General features: G+C 38.5%; 1 long non-coding RNA gene across 1 annotated transcript; it reads right to left on the bottom strand.

Annotated features, from left to right (window-relative positions):
- Positions 1 to 1,453: 1,453 nt before the first annotated feature.
- Positions 1,454 to 19,665, bottom strand: LOC121512787. Its single transcript, XR_005992139.1, has 2 exons — positions 19,602 to 19,665; positions 1,454 to 1,543 (listed from the first exon to the last, which is right to left on the bottom strand). It is a non-coding gene; the product is annotated as an uncharacterized LOC121512787 (long non-coding RNA).
- Between the last annotated feature and the right edge of the window lie 314 nt (positions 19,666 to 19,979).

Below are 19,979 nucleotides of genomic sequence, written 5' to 3'. Positions count from 1 at the left end.
CTTTACTTGATAGAGGGAGGATAGTGATAGAGTCGGAAGTAGGGACGAGGGTGGGGGGAGAGACATATGGTGGGGGGCCTCAGGCCGGATTTGAACCCAGGCCGTCCATGTACATGGGGCGCGACTTGACCACTTCGCCACCTACGCCCCACAGGCTTTTTAAGAGTGAATCCTCAACCATCCACTGAGGCAGTGAGGCTCAACATGCTAACAGAACAAACACTTAATGTCCATATATCCATGGTGAAGCTAATATGTTTAGTTTAAACGAGGCGCTTCTCTACGTGACTGGAAACAAAGTTTTGCAGTTCAGGTAAGGTTATAAGTGCCTGCTACGTATAACGTAGTGGGGCTTTAAATGCATCATTAGCCCATGGAAGCCCGTAGATTCTACCATGCTGAAAGGCTGATTTTTAGGAGCGATAAATTCAATGATTTTCCTGTTCAGCTCCTTACTTTTGAATAGTTGCTGCTGTATTTTTTAAGCTTTGTCGAATGACTTAAGCAGAGATGCAAAATTAAACTGGTGGTGTTAAAGGCGTGTTTTGAGCTCCTCCTAGCATCACATGTACTTTACAAGCGATGCAAACAGCTACTTTGCTGTCTTGTTTCCACACCTCAGAATTCTTCCACAGACAAGTTGAATTTGTTGCTGTTGGTGCACATCCAGCGTCATCGCGTGTGCTTAATTATGATGTCACATTATCGGCCGCACAGATCGGCGTACATTTCATTATCGGCCGATACCAGTAATTAACTTTTTAAGCTATTATTGACAGAACTGCATATAAGGGTGCAATTATTTTTGGATTAAGTGGTAATTAAAAGGTTTACAAAATACCTGAAGAAAAGCATTCAAGTGTACAATAGTGGCACTGCTAAACTTTATTTTCAAAACAGGAAAAAACTATTTTAAAAAGATATTTTGAAAGCATTACTGTAAAAATGTTTTTCTATTATTTTTTGTGCTACTTAGCTAATATTTATGTTTTGAGTTTAAAAAATACACAATTAAAACTATCATTATTTTCTGCATTTTCCTTGATAACTAGACAGGTAGACTGATTATAGCATTAATGTATTATATCATTATCACAAATTGCAATATTGTCCAGTTTAATTGCAGTTGCACATTATTACTAAATCATGCAAATCCTACCTGAAGCTTTATAGTTTGGGTTTTCTTGCAGGCTGTTGTATGTAACAAGGCGTGTGTGAGAAAAAGTTGTATTATGGGTGGTGCACAGTTGGTATTTTTTAAACCTTTATTTAATTTTTTTCAATTAAATCATTGCTTGTCTGATATTTTTGAGTCTTTTCTTAACTTTTTCTTTGGGGCTTACTTGACACTGAGTATGCATGTGTATTTTTTCCCTCATATATGTGCAGGTAAGTGTGTGTGTATGTGAGCATTTGTTAATCCATATGCAAACACACTGTCCTATTGACATACCTTCTGAGGGGTGAAATGTCCAGGGAGCAGAGGAGAGGAGCAGGGATGAGTCACGATTGGGATCTCTACGATTCACAGCACCTGCACACACTACATGCCAGACACAATCACATCAAATCAAATTCAATACACACACATACACACAAAAACAAAACAGAAAAGGGTTAGCCATGTTAGAGGTGCAACAAGAGCTACAATAAGACCCCCTGGACACACCAGGAATAGATATAAGACACAACACACACCTGTACAGGACACAAAGTGGTTACTGAAACAAATAGCCACACAATACATGAAAATCTTTGCCCCTCCGCACAATCACACATGTACACAGGTGTGGCAGGTCCATTTTGTTTTCACTAACCCCCATAGCCCTTCGCACAATTCAGAGCAAATAGAACTGGTGTTACAGGGCAGATATAGGTGTACAATTTCTTGTTTGGCTTTGTGAAAACATGCTGTAATGGCAGTGAGAAATTGTGTTGGGAATAAATGCATCATCTCTGTTTGGGAGGGATGCCTCATCATAAGCCATCAGCCTGTGTACGTGTTTGTGAGTGAGCCTGTGTGTGTGCAGAGAGGAGGAGAGGAGAGAGATGGAATATCTAAAAGGGGTTAAGTGCCAGGGTTACCCATCCAAGGAGCATTAAATGAAGGCTCTCACTTTGATGGACACCGGCACCGGGATCCCTGATGTCCCAAAATATTAGGTTTCTCTTCTAATAATGTTGGAAATATTGCCTACTGTCATGATTAATCTGGCTGGCTGCTGGGCCTGATTGCAGGTGACGCGGTCACAGCACAGTGCCTGTGTTAGTTTCCACACACCGTCAGCTTCGCTCCACACAGAGCCGCAGCCAGGAGCAGGGCTGATAGCAGCCATCGCAGCTGCCGTTAATGCAATGTGACAGCAGAGAAGGAAACCTTTATTTTAATTCAAACAACAAAAGCCAAACAGCCAAAGTTATCTGCGTGCCAAACATTTTCCCTCCAACAAGATCAGTTTCTTCTTATTTTCTCCTCCAGCCAAATGATTGTCTCTTTCCTTAACTGATGGTTCACAAAGTTTTAATACACCATGTCTAATTCAATCCAAGTAATTTGACTGGACAAGAGATATGCCATGAGTACTGAAACACATTTACACCAGCACTGGAACTTTGATTACAAGTAACCTTTCGCCCTGCCAGAGCTGTTCTGAATCCAGTAAATCAACATATCATTAAAACTATTATAGCAAAAAGTCCTTATCTACATTGTGTTGATCCACGTACTGCAAAGAAATACCAACTATGAATCATGGACAAATACAGAAGCAATATGTGTAAAGGAAATGTTTGTTGTTTCGTGATAACCCAGTAAGTTACAGAGGTAGTAGCGTTTGTGCTACAAAGTTTAAATCCACATATGTTGCCTACAGATGTATGCTACCTCAGGTTGTCTTTTGAAACTTAAAAACCAAAGAAACTGCAGGTTTTCAGCCACATTTATAATTTTTTATAACACATTTATCACCCACATAGTAGCTTCTCATGGTTTACAGCTCAAAAAACTCCTCATGTTTCTCACACTGACGTCCTGAAAACCCCTTATTTTAACCTCCGTCTGAAACACTTCGTTTTCGCTGCTGTCTGTTTAACACCCCCCCCCCCGCGGACCTGCTTTCCTCCAGTTGGCCGATTTTCCGGAGGCTGGCCGGCGGCAGGACTCAATGTTTTGTGCCTGCCCCCTCCGATGTGGCTATGTTGCTATGCTTGTACTTGTAAACTCTGAATGAACCGGTCCGACTGAGTAAAATATGGCGAATTTTAATTTACGTCCATACCGAAACAGGCAGTTAACAGGGTAAATAACTTAGTAAAAACTATACCATCCTTTAATATCCCTACAACTCTCAGTATATTCATAGACAATTTTAACAGTAGTATATTATAAACTTTCAGCTTTAAAATGACTAAACGCTGTAAATTCAACAGCCAAACCCTATCCCTACTAACGGCAAACTCTATCAGAGTGCTAAAGAAGGCCATAATTAATTTCAAGGTGCAATATTTCCAACAGTATATCATGATTTTGTACCTGGTATTTTAGGCAGGCTTTCAGTTACAAATACTGGATACAAAATAGGAGTGACTAACAGTATTTCTGGGCTGGGAGCATAACTGACAAAGCATGTTGCTAATACCTTGCCAACATGAATTTCAGTACATGAAGCATGAATAGCATTCTTGCTCGCTCGATTAAAATACATCCCCAAACTTAGCAAAACTCGATAAAGACACAAAAAGTCACTAAATAGATAATTTCATAGCTGCGGTTAACAAAATAGCCACAAACCTTATAAGGTTGTCAACCAGTCGCTTCTTATTCATAAAGTATGCATTTTTCCGTGACTTTCCTGCCGTTGAACGTTCCTTTTTTCTTCCAACGGTCAAAGCCCCTTCAAAATAAAAGCACCGTCTGTGACAATGCAATATTATCAAGTTTTTTAATCGATACCATTTCAGAAAATCGACAAAGACACTGAAAGTCTCTAAATTGATAATTTACAGTTATTGTAATCAGTATACTCTCAAGCCTTGTAAAGTTGTCATCCAGGCGCTTCGTAAACATGAAATACGCCTACCCCGTTTTACAAGTCATTTCTGCCATTGTGCATGCCTCCTATCCTCCAAAGGCAAATAAACTTTCAAAATAAAGGATTGTCTGTTACAATGCAATATTCACAAACTTTTTTAATATATATAATTAATTGCTTTTTGATACCACATAATTTTTAACCGTACAATCTTTTTTTAAACAGTCAGTTTTAAAAAAAATACCAAATATCTCTTCCCTACTGTACAATAAGTTCTCAGTGAGTGATCCATAAACACAATTTTGTCCTTTTAATTGACCACCATGACTCAACTGTATAAGATAATACACAGAAAGATAACAATATTATGGAACAGTATTTTTCTCTAAAAAAAAGAAGAAGCTTAAAAAAATCAGACCTTTATAATTTTCCTAACTCGTTTCTGCTTATGCATTTGTGTGATTTAGAGTGGAAAAGGGGGTGTCTGCAATTTTTCGGTTGTAAAAACAATTACATAATATTAAGAATTCTATTGTTGTTACCGTGGTTTCGAAACAGGTAGACTATTGATATTATTTGATTTTTACTATTAAATTTTTGCACACAATTTAAGCAAACACATTCAAAAGAAACACAGAAAACAGTATCATTCACAAAAGCCTTAATCTTTTTTTAAATTTACCTCCTCTGTCTACATTGTGCGTCCGTTCTTGCTTGAACAGTATCTGGCAAGGGAGGAGAGAAGGACAGAAAAGAAGTGGAGGTATTTGCAGATGTGGAGGAAGGCACGAAAACATTTGTCATATCAAAGGCTCGAATTATTGCACAAAGTAGGGTCAGTTTCACATGCCACTTAGAGGTCCCATTGTACTGATGCTGAACAAGACCCCCTTTATGTGACAAGCTTGAAAAACAACGTTGGCCCTCCTCATAATCAAATCTGTAGATCCCAACAGGCCAACAGGCCCTGCCACTTGGAATTCTTTGCATTGGCCATGGTCAGGACGTGCCGTTTGGCCCCAACAATGGCAACATTGATTTTAGCGCCATGAGAATTTTGGTTGAGCTGTAAAAACTGGGACCGGGGGGGAAACACCGATCTTTGCCTTTCCCAGGAGGGTGTGTGCAGAGCTGCAGGGGGAAGGTGAGTCACTCGGTGGCTCCGGGGCTCTGACCCTCTGGACCCCTCGCCTAATTTAATCAGTCCAAGCATCATTAGCCTACCATTATGAGACATTATCTCCCAGGCTGAGCAGGACAGTTATTCCATGCAAGCATTGAAAGAAAATAGCAACACACACACTTCCTGTCTCCATTTTACTTCCTTTTGCACGTCTGTGTGCCACAATTGAAGGCTGATTGTCTTGCCACAATTGGGCCTTGTTTACATGTATCATTTTGAGAGATTGCCACTCAGTATTTTGGGGAACTGATGGTACATTGATGTCTTGTTGCTATGGGGCCGGGGCTAAGGCCATGGCATTAAGGCATGACCTTCCTGTTCAATGCATAGTAACTTACTCAGTTGATACAAATTACCCTGCTTTTCGATCTACCAATTTAGCCACCGCTAACTGAGCAGGGGTCAAACCAAGCCCTTTCATGTGGGGCGTCTTTTGAAGTGGCTACAGAGCTACTGTGAGACTTTAGCACACAGCGTCTTGATGCAGGGGGAGGGAATGCGAAGGGAGCAGAGGCAGAGACAATGGGCTCCCCTTAGAAAAGCCTCTAAATCTTGGCGGTTAACTTCAAAAGAGCCCCTGGTGTCAAAGCCAGTGTTGTGGCTGGAGCTGGACACGCTGTTTTCCCCGGATATAAATGTTTTATTAGAGGGCACACCTCCTCAGGCCCTTGCTGTCACTGTCAGAGGTGGGAGGAGGAACAAGGGGACACTGTGTGCCCCTGGGAGCGACATCAAACATAACGGTCTTTGCATGCATGGACAGAGACAACAAAAAGTTATTCATCTGAGTGTATCACATGTTGACTTTTTATTTTACAGCTTTACATAGGGCGACCATAATGTATTTTAAAGCCTCTAAATCAGAATTTAATTTCTATGCAAACCCATATGCAGGAGCTCGTTATATGTGAACAATTGGGTTTTTCATCAGTTCACCTTTAAGACCATGAAATGTTCAAAAACAAGTTGTTATGGATTTAATAGAAATAAGGGAGCAATTAAAGATAAAATGTTTTATCAAACAAGGTGCAGATGACCTTTTACATCTTCACTGAGCTGCCTGGACAATAACGCATGCAAATACTGTGATTACAGAATATTAGTGCACTGCTTTGGATCTTAATTGCAATGGGAGTAAAGATAACAACTATGCGTTTGACTCTTCAGAGGTATTGTTATGTTTTATTTGTTGTTGTTTTTTTTTTTTTCAATTTCATGCAATAGCTTTTCTGTTGCTTGTCCATTAACTAGAACACCAAATACTGATATGCACTATATAAGTATTGTAGCAATGAACCTTAAGGTGTCAAAAATCTGACTTAAGGGGCCCTGGTTCAGCTCAGTTGGTAGAGAGGGTGCCCATATTCAGAGGCTTAAGTCCTCAGCTAACTGGTTGCAGAACCAAATCAAGATCCTGGCATTGCTTGGCGCTCTTCCTCCATTTTTTTCTCTCGATATTACCCGTTACCATTTGACTGTCCAATCAAAATTAAAACAGACTAAATAATCTGAAAAAAAATCTAAGGTTTGTCTTCTTTTTGATTTCTAAGTCAAGTTGGGGCATAATTTTTGACTAAAAGACATACCGAGTTGTTGAATTAACAAATTTGTTGCACTATAAATGAGATAAGAAAGCAAAACTTACAATAGGCAACATATTCTACAATTATTTATTTTATACAAGACATTTTTCAAATTTTGTTTTATAGGAAATTAATCAAGTTTTAATCAAATTTGTAGAGCAGGTATACTATTTGTTATATTAGCAGATACTATAGGTAATACATACTGTGATGGCACAGGCAGACAAAGTAAAATAACCACAGCAATATAAAGAAATGCTTAAGCAAAGTTTGTTAAATCATCTAAACTAAAATAAAGCTTCTACTCCACAAATACAAGTGTTAATAAGATTTGTAAAAGGGGTTTTCCAGACTTAATTCAAGGCTCTAGGCTGTAATAAAGATGATGTTCACACAGATGATTTGGGTATGTCATGTGCGGCATCACATTGCCAGACAAATATCACAATTTGCCAGAAGTATACATAATTCATCACCAATCAGTCTTGCCTTTCTGTGCAGGCTCCTGTGTTATCCCACTGAAGATAGATGTGGGAGCAGAGCCCTTTGAGATCCAGATGGTACATTCCCAACAATAAGGTTTGGGCTTCCTTTGGAAAATGATCCTCTTCCTGTGTGCGACACTCATGTATCATCGTCAGACGGTAATGAGATGATGCTACCGAATGAAAATCTAAAAAAAAAAAACACATTTTCTTTCTGCCCCCAGTATTTCTTAATCTAGTTTCAAATTATAAGTAAATGTTTTGTCTTTTATTGCCTCTGAATCATGCGACAAACCACATGCACATTAATGTAATTTTTTCCTAATATATCTGGCGTTGTGATGAACACTGTGTCAAAGCAGCTCACTCTTTTTTTCATGATTGTGTTGCTTACTTATGAGCTTGTTTCCAGGAAAAGCCTCAGCCCAGAACATCTTTGTAAACCATGTGCCATTTATCAAAACATTAATTTCACCGCACAAACATAATGAGCAGAGAGAAGAATGTGGAGCTTTTGAAGATGATTTCTACTCACTTTAATCCCATTAGATTCTAGTTTTCTGTCTTTTTGATGTATTGTTTGTTGACCCCGCTGTCCTTTTGCAGAAGCTTTGATAATGTCAATCAAAACCTGACTTGGCCTCTTTCTTTGCATCTGCTGTTACTTTAATCAAATTATATCACATGATGATAAAGCTATTTCAAAATTCTCACTACGTCTGCTTCTGTCAGCTACAGTGAAATATGGTGGCTGTTCTCTGTGAAGGACTATTTGGAAATTTCAAGTCTTGCTCGCTTTCCAGAAGGCCTTTTGTGACCCCCATTATGCATTCTAGACTTAACGTCAAAGAGCCAGGAAGAGATTTAATTTGTTGACGATTGCCACCGATCTCCTTTTAAACGGCTTTTAATTGATAACGGCAAGGGAGAGCGGTGAACTTTAAATAGACATTCTAATTATCGGCTTTAAGAAGCAGGGGCTTTTTGGGAAATGTTATGGCATTTGGAATGGGATTAATGGGCGAGCGAGGTGCTGGCCACCCCGCAGCTAAATGACATTAAAGAGGGAGATGAGTGGTGCTGCTGAAGGGAGCAAACCCACTAGTCACAGGAGCCAGGGCGCCCACTGCCTTGGGCATACACACCGTGGGGTAACGTGCGGGGGAAAGAGGAGGGGAGGGGGGCATTACATTATCCAGCCTTTACAGATACACTCTGATACAGTAAGGCCATACTTCACTCATGCAGTACTCCTAGAGTGATGGGTAAAAAACTTTAATGAATACTTTGACTTGAAAAGTATAACAAATTTAAATGCTAGCATGTTATCAGGAAACTACTTTAAACATAGCTGTGCCAGCTAGAAGTTACTCTATTGGAGAGCAAAGTTAGCTGATGCAGAAATCAGGTTTGATTGCTTGAGGTGCTCGAAAATAAAGTTCCAAGAGGACATGCAACCTTACATTTTATTTAGCCATGCTTTTCCTATGATAACACATAAATTTCAGTTTGCAGGCCTGCATTAAGCTGCATGAATACTTTCAAAAAAAAAAAAAAAAGGCTTTCAAAAATCTTCAAGAATTTCTGTGGCAGGTAAAAATGCTGCAATGTAACAATTTGCAGGTGTGGATACAGGCAAAAATAAAGTACAAAAGAGCAGTCAGTCAGAACAAAAAGAAAAATGAGAGAATTCAGAAATGAAAATGATCTGCAGTGTTTTTACCATCTAGATCAGGTAATATTGCGTCAGCTAACTCAAAACAACTTCTTTCCCAATGTTCTTATGGTGCTGGAGATAAAACAGTGTCTGAAGCAGCAAAAGTCTAACTTTTGAAGCTTTATCTCAACAAAATGGTTTGAAGCAGACTATTTAGTCTGATAAAATCATGCAGGGAATTTTGGAAATGACACCTATCTTTTTAAAAACTACCCTTTGTGATATGGAAACTGTTCGACCTCTGACCCCTCATCAGTAGTGCATGGAAAGCTTGGTACACGCTAAAAGATGTTTAAAATCTTGCAGGTGGCCTTGAAGTTAGGTTGCACCCCATGTACACGGGTGGCCCAGGTTTGGGTCTCTCCCCCACTTTCTCCTCCCTGTTTCTGACTCTGTCCACTGTCCTCTTCCATGAATAAATGCATAAAAAGCCTCAAAACATATCTTAACTGATTCCAAATCTCACACTGTCAAGTGCAACTTGGAGTAAGCTACATGTTGCTAGCTGTTAGCTACCTGCTACATCCAATATGGCAAAATTCTCTGTCCAGACCCTCTTTGTCAGTTAAAATGTGGTATGGTTTACAGGACATGTTTTAAAAACACTAGGGTTGCTCCCATAAATTAACAAGCTGGTCCTCCATTCCTGACGTCCTTCTGACTTTATCGTTTACATTAACTCTCACTGCCATGGCTGTGTTTGTTGTGCTTCCTCCTTTGGTCAGCTTACCTCCTGATTGGCTATTACTATGTCAACATAACATTTTCTGCACATGCCTGCTCAGCTGTACCTGGTATTCCTCCCATACAACAGGATTCCATCCATTATGTACTCTGCTAATCCAAATGGGGGTTGGAGCAAATCGTTAATGCCATTGGACGATTGGTAGGGTACAACCTGGACTGGTATAACAGAAATTTCTGATCACAAATATTGAACATGTTCCGAGCTGATGAGAGAGAGAGAGAGATCACTCTTAACACACCAGAGGAAATCTGGCAAAATAATCTTTGGAATCATCTGATAGTCAGGCTTTTGATGGCTTTGGTTAGAAGGGGGGGATCTGGCTGAAATCAGAGTTGTTCACAGTTGCTTACAGAGTAAATAAAAAAAATCACTTTACAGTGAAGTCAGGTTGTGGGCTTAATATACAAGGGTCTGGGCAGTGCAAGATTTTACTCACAGGGACAATAGCAGGGAACAGGTCAGGTCAGGTCAGGAGCTTTACATGTGTGGGCAAAAGTAGGTTTGTAAAACTGGCCCCATGCAGGACCATGAGTCAGCTGTTGTTGTTGAGATCTCAACTTATTTATCTTGTTATCTTAGGACAAAAATACAGATTTTCCCATGATAACAAGTTAATTATATTGGAATAATCATATTAATGTGTTATTTAAAATTCTCAAGACTTTAAGTTGGTATCATGGGAAACCAGGGATGTTATTCTGAGATAACAAAATAAAAGAGATGTCAGGAAAACAACAAATGTGTTTATTGTCATGGGGAAACTTGGTGATATTAAATGAATGAATGTACATATCTGTCCATTAAAGGTTGCTGTAACAAAAGGGAAAAAACAGACTGAATAGTTAATGGACAACAACAATAAATAGCAAATATATCCATCTTTATTTTGTCAAAATATCTGGGATTTGGTCTTTTTTGAATAACTATATTTATTTTAATTTTAATTCATATCACTTTATTTCTTACTGCTGTATTGTGTATAAAGGCAGCTCTGATTAAATGAATATCTCCCTGTTACATAATAGAAGTTTCTGCTTAAATCTAATCTGATTATCACTAAATTTTACACAATAAACTCAGAATTGTCTTGAGAATTTAATAATCAAAAAACACTGATAAAAATGTGGCCTCTGGCTACCTTAACCTGTTCAAAACAAGTCAATTTTTTGTGCACTTAAAAAGGATTTAACAAGGTTAAAATGGCAAGGAGAAGAGAGGAGAATTTTTCAGAGTTTGAAACAACAAAAGAAAGCAAAGTAGGAATACATGTTGCACAATAGGGGCAAGAGTTGAGATTCATTGTTTCTACATCTGATTAAAATGTAGAACTTCAGGGATTTTTTTCCTTTCTAAATTGTCACACGGCATCCATGCCCTTTGATGTGATTGTAATGAAGAAAGTTAAAGAGTAGAACATATCAGCAGACCTCCAGCTGACATGAAATATTTGTTATCATCTTACTGCTAGTTGAGTTTGCTGATGGTGCTGTTTATTTGTGAGTGAGAGGCATGGTGAGAGAAGTTTTGTCGTTGTTTGTAGCTATTTGATACATGAAAATACGTAACAGATCTGACTTCAACCTCCATGTGTGAGACTCTTCAAAGAAAACTCCACTGACATCTGTCAGTCTGTACCGATTTCGCGTGTGCAGTGTGAGCACATGAACGGTGAGCGATGGTTGTGCGTCATTAACAATTTGCCAATTTGCCATCACAGTGTATGCTTTACCGTTAACTAGCTCTCAGTGTTTTCTCCAACATTTTTCTACAAACATATTCTAATAACTAGAGAACTCTGCAGGACTATTTTTCATAATCCAGTTCCCACCTGCTGGATTTCTGACTATTTACTCCTCCTCCAAGAGTGCATGCCATCCACCCCACACCAACCCCCACAACAGTTGTGCTTAATCCTGCAGCACCTGCATGGATTCTTTCAATCCATATTAAATGTTCAGAATATCAAATGTAAGACCCTGTAAAGTGATTAAAAAAAAAAGCCTGCATTTAGGTTTGTTGTATGACAGGTCACTGTGTTATGAATACCTCGGTTGCATTCTAGTCAAATTAAACATCTCTAACTTTGTAAAATTAAGATTCAAAGCGATAAAAATTAGGCAGTAAAATCTGCTCCAGGATGGTGTGGGCATGTGGGTTGAATGAGCTGAAGCCATGCTCACTCATGAGAAATATGATCCTTTCCTTTAAAATATGCTACCACCTGACTGGAGGAAAGCTGCTATAGAGTGGTGCAGTCGTGACGCAATTTTGTAGGCAAACCGAGAAGTTAGCGTTGCATGGGTTCCCTTGGTGTCGAGCCTATGGGATTTTTCAGTGGGGTTTTGGATTATTTCTGAAAATAAGATCTGTTTCCAATAAAAGTTTATGAAACATACATGTTTTGTTCCTGAAGATAATCTTCATAAATTGATAATATAAGCATCATATCTGGTTCATTAATCAAACTGACGGAAGTGAAAAGGTAACGTCACGCTATATTGAACTACAACACAGTCAACTGAATTTAAAGTCATCACCTGTGGATACAACTGAACAGCAGGCTCAGTTGCCATGCTTCAGATGATGATGTATAGTCTTCCAGACAAACCCTATAGTCCTTGTTAGCTGTCTTTTAGCAACTGCCTTTATTAAGACATGAAAAAATACACAATTCAAAGGTGGGGCACATTTCAGATGTATTTTATGTTGTAGGATAAAACGTTAAACTCCCTTGAGCTTGTTTTCACCACAGACCTTATTTCAGGCATTTAACCGAAAACTCATTCAAAAATCCCATTGACTTTCACACAAGGGAACTAGAAGTGCTAAAATGCTAACTTAATTATGCATTTTAGGACTCATACCCGCGTTTTAGGACTCATTCCTGCACCATTCCTGCACCGCTTGCCCCTTGACCTTATGTTGACCTTATGATCAGAGTACAACTGCCAGGCTCTGTGCCAGAGATGAGACAAAGTCCTTTTTTTGGTTCAGATCTCTGTTATGATACTTTAAATGACCCGTAGGCCACTGTGGCTGATAGATTTGACATGTTTACCTCTCAGTTAACAAAAAACAGCATTTAACTGACTCTTAATAAAGGCAGTGAAATAAGCTCAAACAGACTACAACGAGATGATTAATATTATTGAAGCATTAGGGGGCAGGTAAATTCTCCACTGTGGGCAAGTGACATCCCCATCCCACATATTTGCCCTGCCCAAATTAAACCCAGCCAGGAAAGAGGTGAAAAACTTTATAAAGGTCTAAAGGTCAAAATTCAGGCACACACAGATCTCTGTGTTTTCACATGTTTGCAGCAACCTCATTCCAACATATCTAGTGTGTTAAAACACACATTTTGGATTTCACTTAATATCCTTGTTGTGCATACTGATGCACCACATGTCTAGAAAAGCAGCTGAGACTCTCAGACTGATTTAACTCCTGGTTATGACTTAGTAATAGCAAAGTCAAAATTAACATATCATTTATTTTAAAGCCATACAGAGGTGGAATTGTTTCCTGATCCATGGAAAGTCTGTGTACCATTAAAACTGTAGTGCACTTCCATCAGCTCTCACAGACAGCAGGCTAATCTTTCCTATTATTGCTGTGCTGCTACCAGCTTCCTCATTAGTTGCTTAATGCAACGAGGCCAATTTGCATGGAAAGGGGTGATTTTTCCGAATAACTGCATACTGGCTCAGTGTCTCTGCATGCAGGTGCGTGTTTGCAGTGATTGGCCTACGACATAAGGGGAGCATTTAAACTGTATCTTTTCACTCATTTACAAAGTTTTAGAGTGTGCTCTTTCCTGTGGAACTTCAACAAAGCATCACAACATTTAGCTGCACATAGACACATCTTCAAACAAGTTTACGCAGCACTGCCAACTACAAGCGACAAAAAACAGTAAATATACCGTGATAAACTGTATAACACCAACATGTGACACATCTCGTGTGTTAACTTGTTTGATATGAGCATGGAGAAGGGCTTTAAAGAGAGCTGACTTGAATCAAGAATCATGGAGGTATATCATCACTGGGCGTCCAAATAGTTTCCTTGTAGCCGTGTTTCAACAAAGTCCATTTGTTTCCCAGCTCTGTATCTTTCTCTCTCAGTTATAAAGAAAACCAGACTCACAATCTGTCTTTTAGTGTGTTTGCAGCAGAGTGAGTGTGTTAAACAGGGGAAATGATGGCATGAATCGGGGAACGGGGGAAACTGAAGTGAAAGGTGCTACAATTTTGGATTTTATGGAAAATCTGTACATATTTCTAATTTATTTATGGCACCAGTTTTGAACCAGTACACCCAAGAAGTTTTCTGACGGGCACACACACCGGCAACTATAGTAGTAAGATAATAGGATAAGTGTTTTCTTTTCTCTTCCCCACTGATATGCAGTCAATACAAAACTATATCTAATCTACCATGCTGTTGACCCCACATGATCCCTTATTCCTTCAAATAATCTCAGAAACCATCTATTTACTGATTATGTGTCCTTGATTGCTATCTTTGGTCATGCTTAAGTTTGGACTTGCCCAAAGTAAAAAAACAAATATTGATTCTCACCTCTTTGCTGGCTTATCAGATCGTCTGAAAATATTCTGCCCCACCTTCCGCTCATATTAAAGAAGGCCACTGTCACATATGTGAATTCCGACTTAATCCATTACACTATGAAGAACTGTGGGCAACTTTTTTTTTTTTGTAATGTAGCACAACTAATTCACTCTTTTATAAACCCACTCCTGTACTCTCTGAATACCTTTTTTGTTCTCTTAAAAATAATCAGAAGGATGTGTTCTGATACAGGAGAAGATAATTCATTCTTGACAAACACTAAAAAACGGTTTAAAGAAGGAAAACATCAAAGGTAAAAGATTATGAGGAAAGGTTGGCACTACCTTGGGACTTTTTCCTTTGCCTCTCTAAATGAAGGCTATGATGGAAATTTTCAGCCTAACATTGAAGACAGGGTGGATAAGTTCAATTTAATGCCATTTTGGTATTTGAAATGAAATGATGTCACCATGGTAAGTTTACAGCCAGTTATACAATCATCACAAGTTATTTTTTTGCAAAAAAAAAAATAAAAATTATTTATCACCCAAAAATCAAAATTCAACACAAGAGAAACAAAACAGACATCATTTTAGCTATGGTAGGATTCCTTCTAAATTACAGTCAAATTAAAGAGGGGCGTCAGGGTACTTAAGCCTGTAAAATGTGATGTTTTGGCTCATTTTTATATAATAATGTATCATATTTGATTCCACTTTCAGTACAGGACAACATTGTGTACGCCAGACTACTTTGACAAATCCTCACCAATGATGATGACGAAGCTCTTCGTCATCTATTATAAAGAAACCTATGTTATGCAGTGGAAGCGTCATTGCTCCCATTTTCTTTCTTACTTGGGCAAATTGCCTCAATCTGTTGGGTTTTTTTTTTTTTTGTTTTTGTAAGCATTGTGTAATCTTAAGATGTCTAGGCTTGCATATAGGCAAAGACAGGATGCTTGTTAATATGTTGCATCTTAGAAAATCACTTAATTGTGCTTTTTTTTAGTGTTATAACTCCTGCTTTAGTGTCTCATTGAAACTTTTTTCTGTGTAAATCCATACTTAGAAAAAATCTGTATATGATATACAAACTCCAATTCCAAAAAGGCTGGGACATAGTGTAAAATGTGAATAAAAACAGAACAATGATTTGCCGATTCTTTTGAGCCTATATTCAACTGAATACAGCACAAAGACAAGAAATGTAATGTTCAAACTGATTTGGTTTTGGGTTTTTTTTTGTTTTGCTTTTTGTTTTGCTAAATTATATGCTTAAAACTCACTCCAAAAATGTTGAGACTAATTTCTTCTACCACTGTTTGACATTATCTTTTCTTCTAACAACTCTGTGAGCATCATGGGACTGAAGACATTTATTATTAAAGTATTGAAAGTGGAATTTATTCCCACTCTTCCTTGATGTACATCTGACGTTGTGAGAGTGGGATTCCACTCTCCTTATCACATTTCATAGGGCTCCATGCATTTTTGAAGTAGGCCTGTGTGAAAGTCGAGCTAGTACCCAAACTCTTTCATTGTGAAGCCATGCTGTTGTAACTCACATAGAATGAGGCTTGTTGAAATAAGCAATGATGACTCTGAAAAAGACGTTTGGATGGAAGCATGATGTTCTCAGGGTGCATTCACACCAGAACTGTTTGGTCCACTTCAAACGATAGCCCATACTGTAATATCCATCACATCATGATGCTGTTTTTTTAAATAAAGTGCTGCCTGAGAGACTGATAGCCATGGACATACAGTGTTATTTTTTGGCCCCCTCCTTGCAGAGATTTCTCCAGATTATCTCAATATTGATGATATTATGTACTGTAGATGTTGAAATCTTTAAATTCCTTCAAAATGCACGATAAGGAACATTGTTCAGACTGTCACAAAGTGGAGAATCCGGGAGAGTCACTGATTGTGAATGACTGAGCTTTTCAGGAATGCTCCTTCATACCCTTTGTAACCTTTTCTAGTCTATTCATGCACCCGTCCCAACTTCTTTGAAGTGCTGCATGCATCAAAGTCAGAATGTGTAGATATTTACAAAAATGTTCATGCATTTGAACATTAAATATTTTGTCTTTGTACTGCAATTAACTTAATAGATCTTTAAGATGATTTGAAAATCACTGTGTTCTGGTTCTATTCTTTTTTTCATATTGTCCCAACTTTTTTGGATGTTTTTAAAAAAAGATTTATTACCTCAAGTATTTGCTATTTCATATTGTTTCTAACAAATCAAGAAAGGTTGCAGTCTTCCAAGCCTAGTGCAGACTGTAAGTGGTCCTAACCACTCAGACTCAAGAAAGCCCTAATACACACCTAAACCATGTTAATCGCCCTGACTAATTCAGCCTGCCTGGCCCTCAGTGGGTCTCAGTGGTCTTGCTGGGTGTTCCAGACAGAGACCACAGACCCCTGTGGTCTTCGACTGGAGACCCTGGATCTCTAGAGGCTGTAGGTCGACTTGTAGCTTTGATGGATCAGCTGAGGGCCGACTGTAGGGGACTGAGTGGTGGCCTCAGGATAAATACGTGACTGGAGTGACAGTAAGCTTTGACAGTAAGCACCTAAGAAACACTTAGGTGAGATGAAAATGCATATGCAGGCCTGCAAATCAGTCATAAATACATGTCTTATCCTGGTGACACTGTGTAACTTTCCTTTAGTGCCTTAGTGTCACTTATTTTTTCTGATTTCCACTAAGTATATCAAAAAAGGCTGACCACAGATTTATCTTCCACCGTTAGAGACAGTACCAGCGGGGGCTGTCTCATAAAGTCCTAAATGGTGTGAGCGTGGAGGGCCAGACTTGGCCTGTGGACCTTACTTTGGTCTGCCCCGGGCTAGAGGATGAGACCTGGGGAGAGTTGAGATGAGGCTGTCACACTTCCCATAGATCAGTCATTATCACTAATCCAGTCACAGCACTGGGATCAGCACCAGGCCCATTCATCTAGAGCCGTCATTAAAGAGCTAAATGAGAGCTGCCTCTGCTAATGAGGTAATGAGAATTTCTGCGTGGGTGTGTGTGTCAGCATATGTGTGTGAGACAGAGAGAGGAAGACAAGATGGACAAAGAGAAGCTGAAAGGATGGAACAAGTTTAAACCACTGAAAAAGATTCTCTGGTTCTTAAAAAACAGTCCTCACTTTTACTCCCAGAGTTGTAGTGGCCCAGCATGTCCAGATTTGAAGCTGTCAGTGCCCCCTGGACTAATCTTTAAGAGCTCTCTTCTTGGTGATTTTTGTGATCTGATACAGCTGGGTGATCTAGGATGCTGTTTTAGCTCAGTTGCTGGAGCAGGCACCCCCAAATGCAGAGGCTACAGCTCTTGTCAAACTGGTTACATGTTTGCTCTCTGTCCTTCTCTGTACTTGCCTCATGTCATCCCCCACTCTCTCTGAACTTTCTATCCCTCACAAGCTGTCCTATCGAATTAAAGCTAAAAGCGCCTCAATTCATCTTTTTTTAAAGCATGGTGACATAGAAGACCTCAAAAGTCATCCTGGATGGGTTGTGGGGAAAAGAATGGCTCAAACAAAACTAAACAATTAATGGCAGATGTTTTTAACTGTTAACATGTTTAGAGACAACTAGTCCCAAATGGCAGCACTGTCACACATACTGCATTAAAATGCTTTCCACTGATTGGTTGAATGAAATCAAACCATAATTACTTTTTTCAACAGTATTCTAGTTAGTTTGGACATCACTCTCCAACTGTTAAGATAAACCTTACATCTCCATAGTGCAACAAAACAGTTACAACTTTTCCTCAATCAGGAGAGACTAGTGACTGATATAAAGATACACATGGGTCTGTAGGTGTCTACCTGACTGAGTGAGTGACTCTACTTTCAGAGCCGTACATACAGAGTTGCACTATGGGCGGAGTTTAGTTGTACTCAAAGCCGTCACTAATGTCAGCCTCCAGTGTGGTGTTTACCTCTGATGTAGCTTTAGCATAGCATCACTTTACTAGAACTAGAACATGCTTCTGTATGAAATAAAGAATACAAACAACACTAAAAGGGTCAGTGTATGTTGTGGCAGATCCACTTCCTGCTTGAAACAAGACTCAAATTTGAAAGAAAACCCTCGTTTTTCAGAAAAATCGGAAAGACACGACATTTTCTTGTTTCTTCATTTTTGACCAAAAATTGGGGAAAAAAAGCTGTTTTTTTATGTTTTGTTTTTTCTTAAATTTTTGTCACAAAAATGGAGAAACAAATACAATTTCAAAAGTAATCCATTTTTTTAAATTATACTGTTTTTATTTTCTTGTTTCAATGGAATACTTGAGGAAAAACAAATCATGTGACCCATTGGGAAAGGTTAACATTTCAAAATAAAAGTCCTTTTGTAAAAATATAAGCCAATATAACTATCCACTGTGTTTTACAGTATAATAATAGGCCTATTTGCTCTATACAATGTATTGAAAATAATGTCAATGGTAAAGTATGGGTGATTCAATGGACTACATTAATATTAGGAGGAAAATAAATAAAAATGAATAAGTGAGCCTGGACTACTTGAGGTATTTGATCATGTATACAGCAGGAGTCAGATTTTCAATTTATGATTTTATTGTCTGGTTGAAAGGTATATTTATTAGTGTGTGTACACAAAAAATAAATAAATAATCAGAGCAAAAAACAAACATCAAACAAAAGTCTGTCAAATAGGTACATTTTGGCTTGGATGGCTTAAATTTTGACATGAAGGCTTTTATTTTGAAATGTTCACTGTTGCAAATTGGTGGGTCAAAGGAATTCCTTTTCCTTAGGTATTTAATTTAAAAAAGGGGAAAAAAACAGAATTGAGAAAAAATGAAAATGTTATTTGTTGTTCCAATGTTGAAACAGAAACGAAAAAAACAAACTAGAAAATGTCTCTTTTTGAAAATTTTTGCCAAAGTTGAAAAAACAACTTGTTCTTCCGTTTTTGTTTTTTTTTTTCATTTTCTGTCAAAATTGTAAAACAGAATAACAAGAGTTTCTGCTGATTTTTGAGTCTGGTTTCAACCAGGAAATGGATCTGCCAGAAAATACACTGACCTAAAAGCTACTCATTATTTTATTTTAATTTTTTTTATTTTTTTGCTCTTCTGCCGACCTGCTTCTGTCTGTGATAGTGACAGTGTAAGGGTTAGTTGTTGTCATGAAGTGGTAAAAATCTCAAAACAAGGACCCAAATGCAGATAAAAGAAACAGAAATGTAATTAACAAAAATCCAAGAATAATCTCTAACAAAACTTACTGAAAATAAAGTCCATCAAATGGCAAAATGGACAGGAGGCACGAGGAGTTACCAGGAGGAAGACATACGACGATCTGACAAAGGACAGGGAGAAACACAGAACCTAAATACACAGGGAGTGATTGCACAAGGAGAGACAGGTGTGACTAACGAGACCCAGGTGAAACTAGTGAGGATAATCACAGTGGAGGGAAACTGAGGCAGGAAGACAAACTGGAATCACACACAAGGGAAGGCAACTACAAAATAAAACAGGAAACATGGAACATTTCATTAGACAGTACACTATAAACTAAAACTGAGGAAACATTGCAAACATAGGAGGATACAACAAACCAAGAACCAGAAGGAATACAAAGAACATGACACAAGGAGGGA

This window comes from Cheilinus undulatus, linkage group 7 (genome assembly GCF_018320785.1).
Source record: "Cheilinus undulatus linkage group 7, ASM1832078v1, whole genome shotgun sequence".
Classification (NCBI taxonomy): Eukaryota; Metazoa; Chordata; class Actinopteri; order Labriformes; family Labridae; genus Cheilinus; species Cheilinus undulatus.
This window is presented reverse-complemented; position numbering and strand designations above follow the sequence as displayed.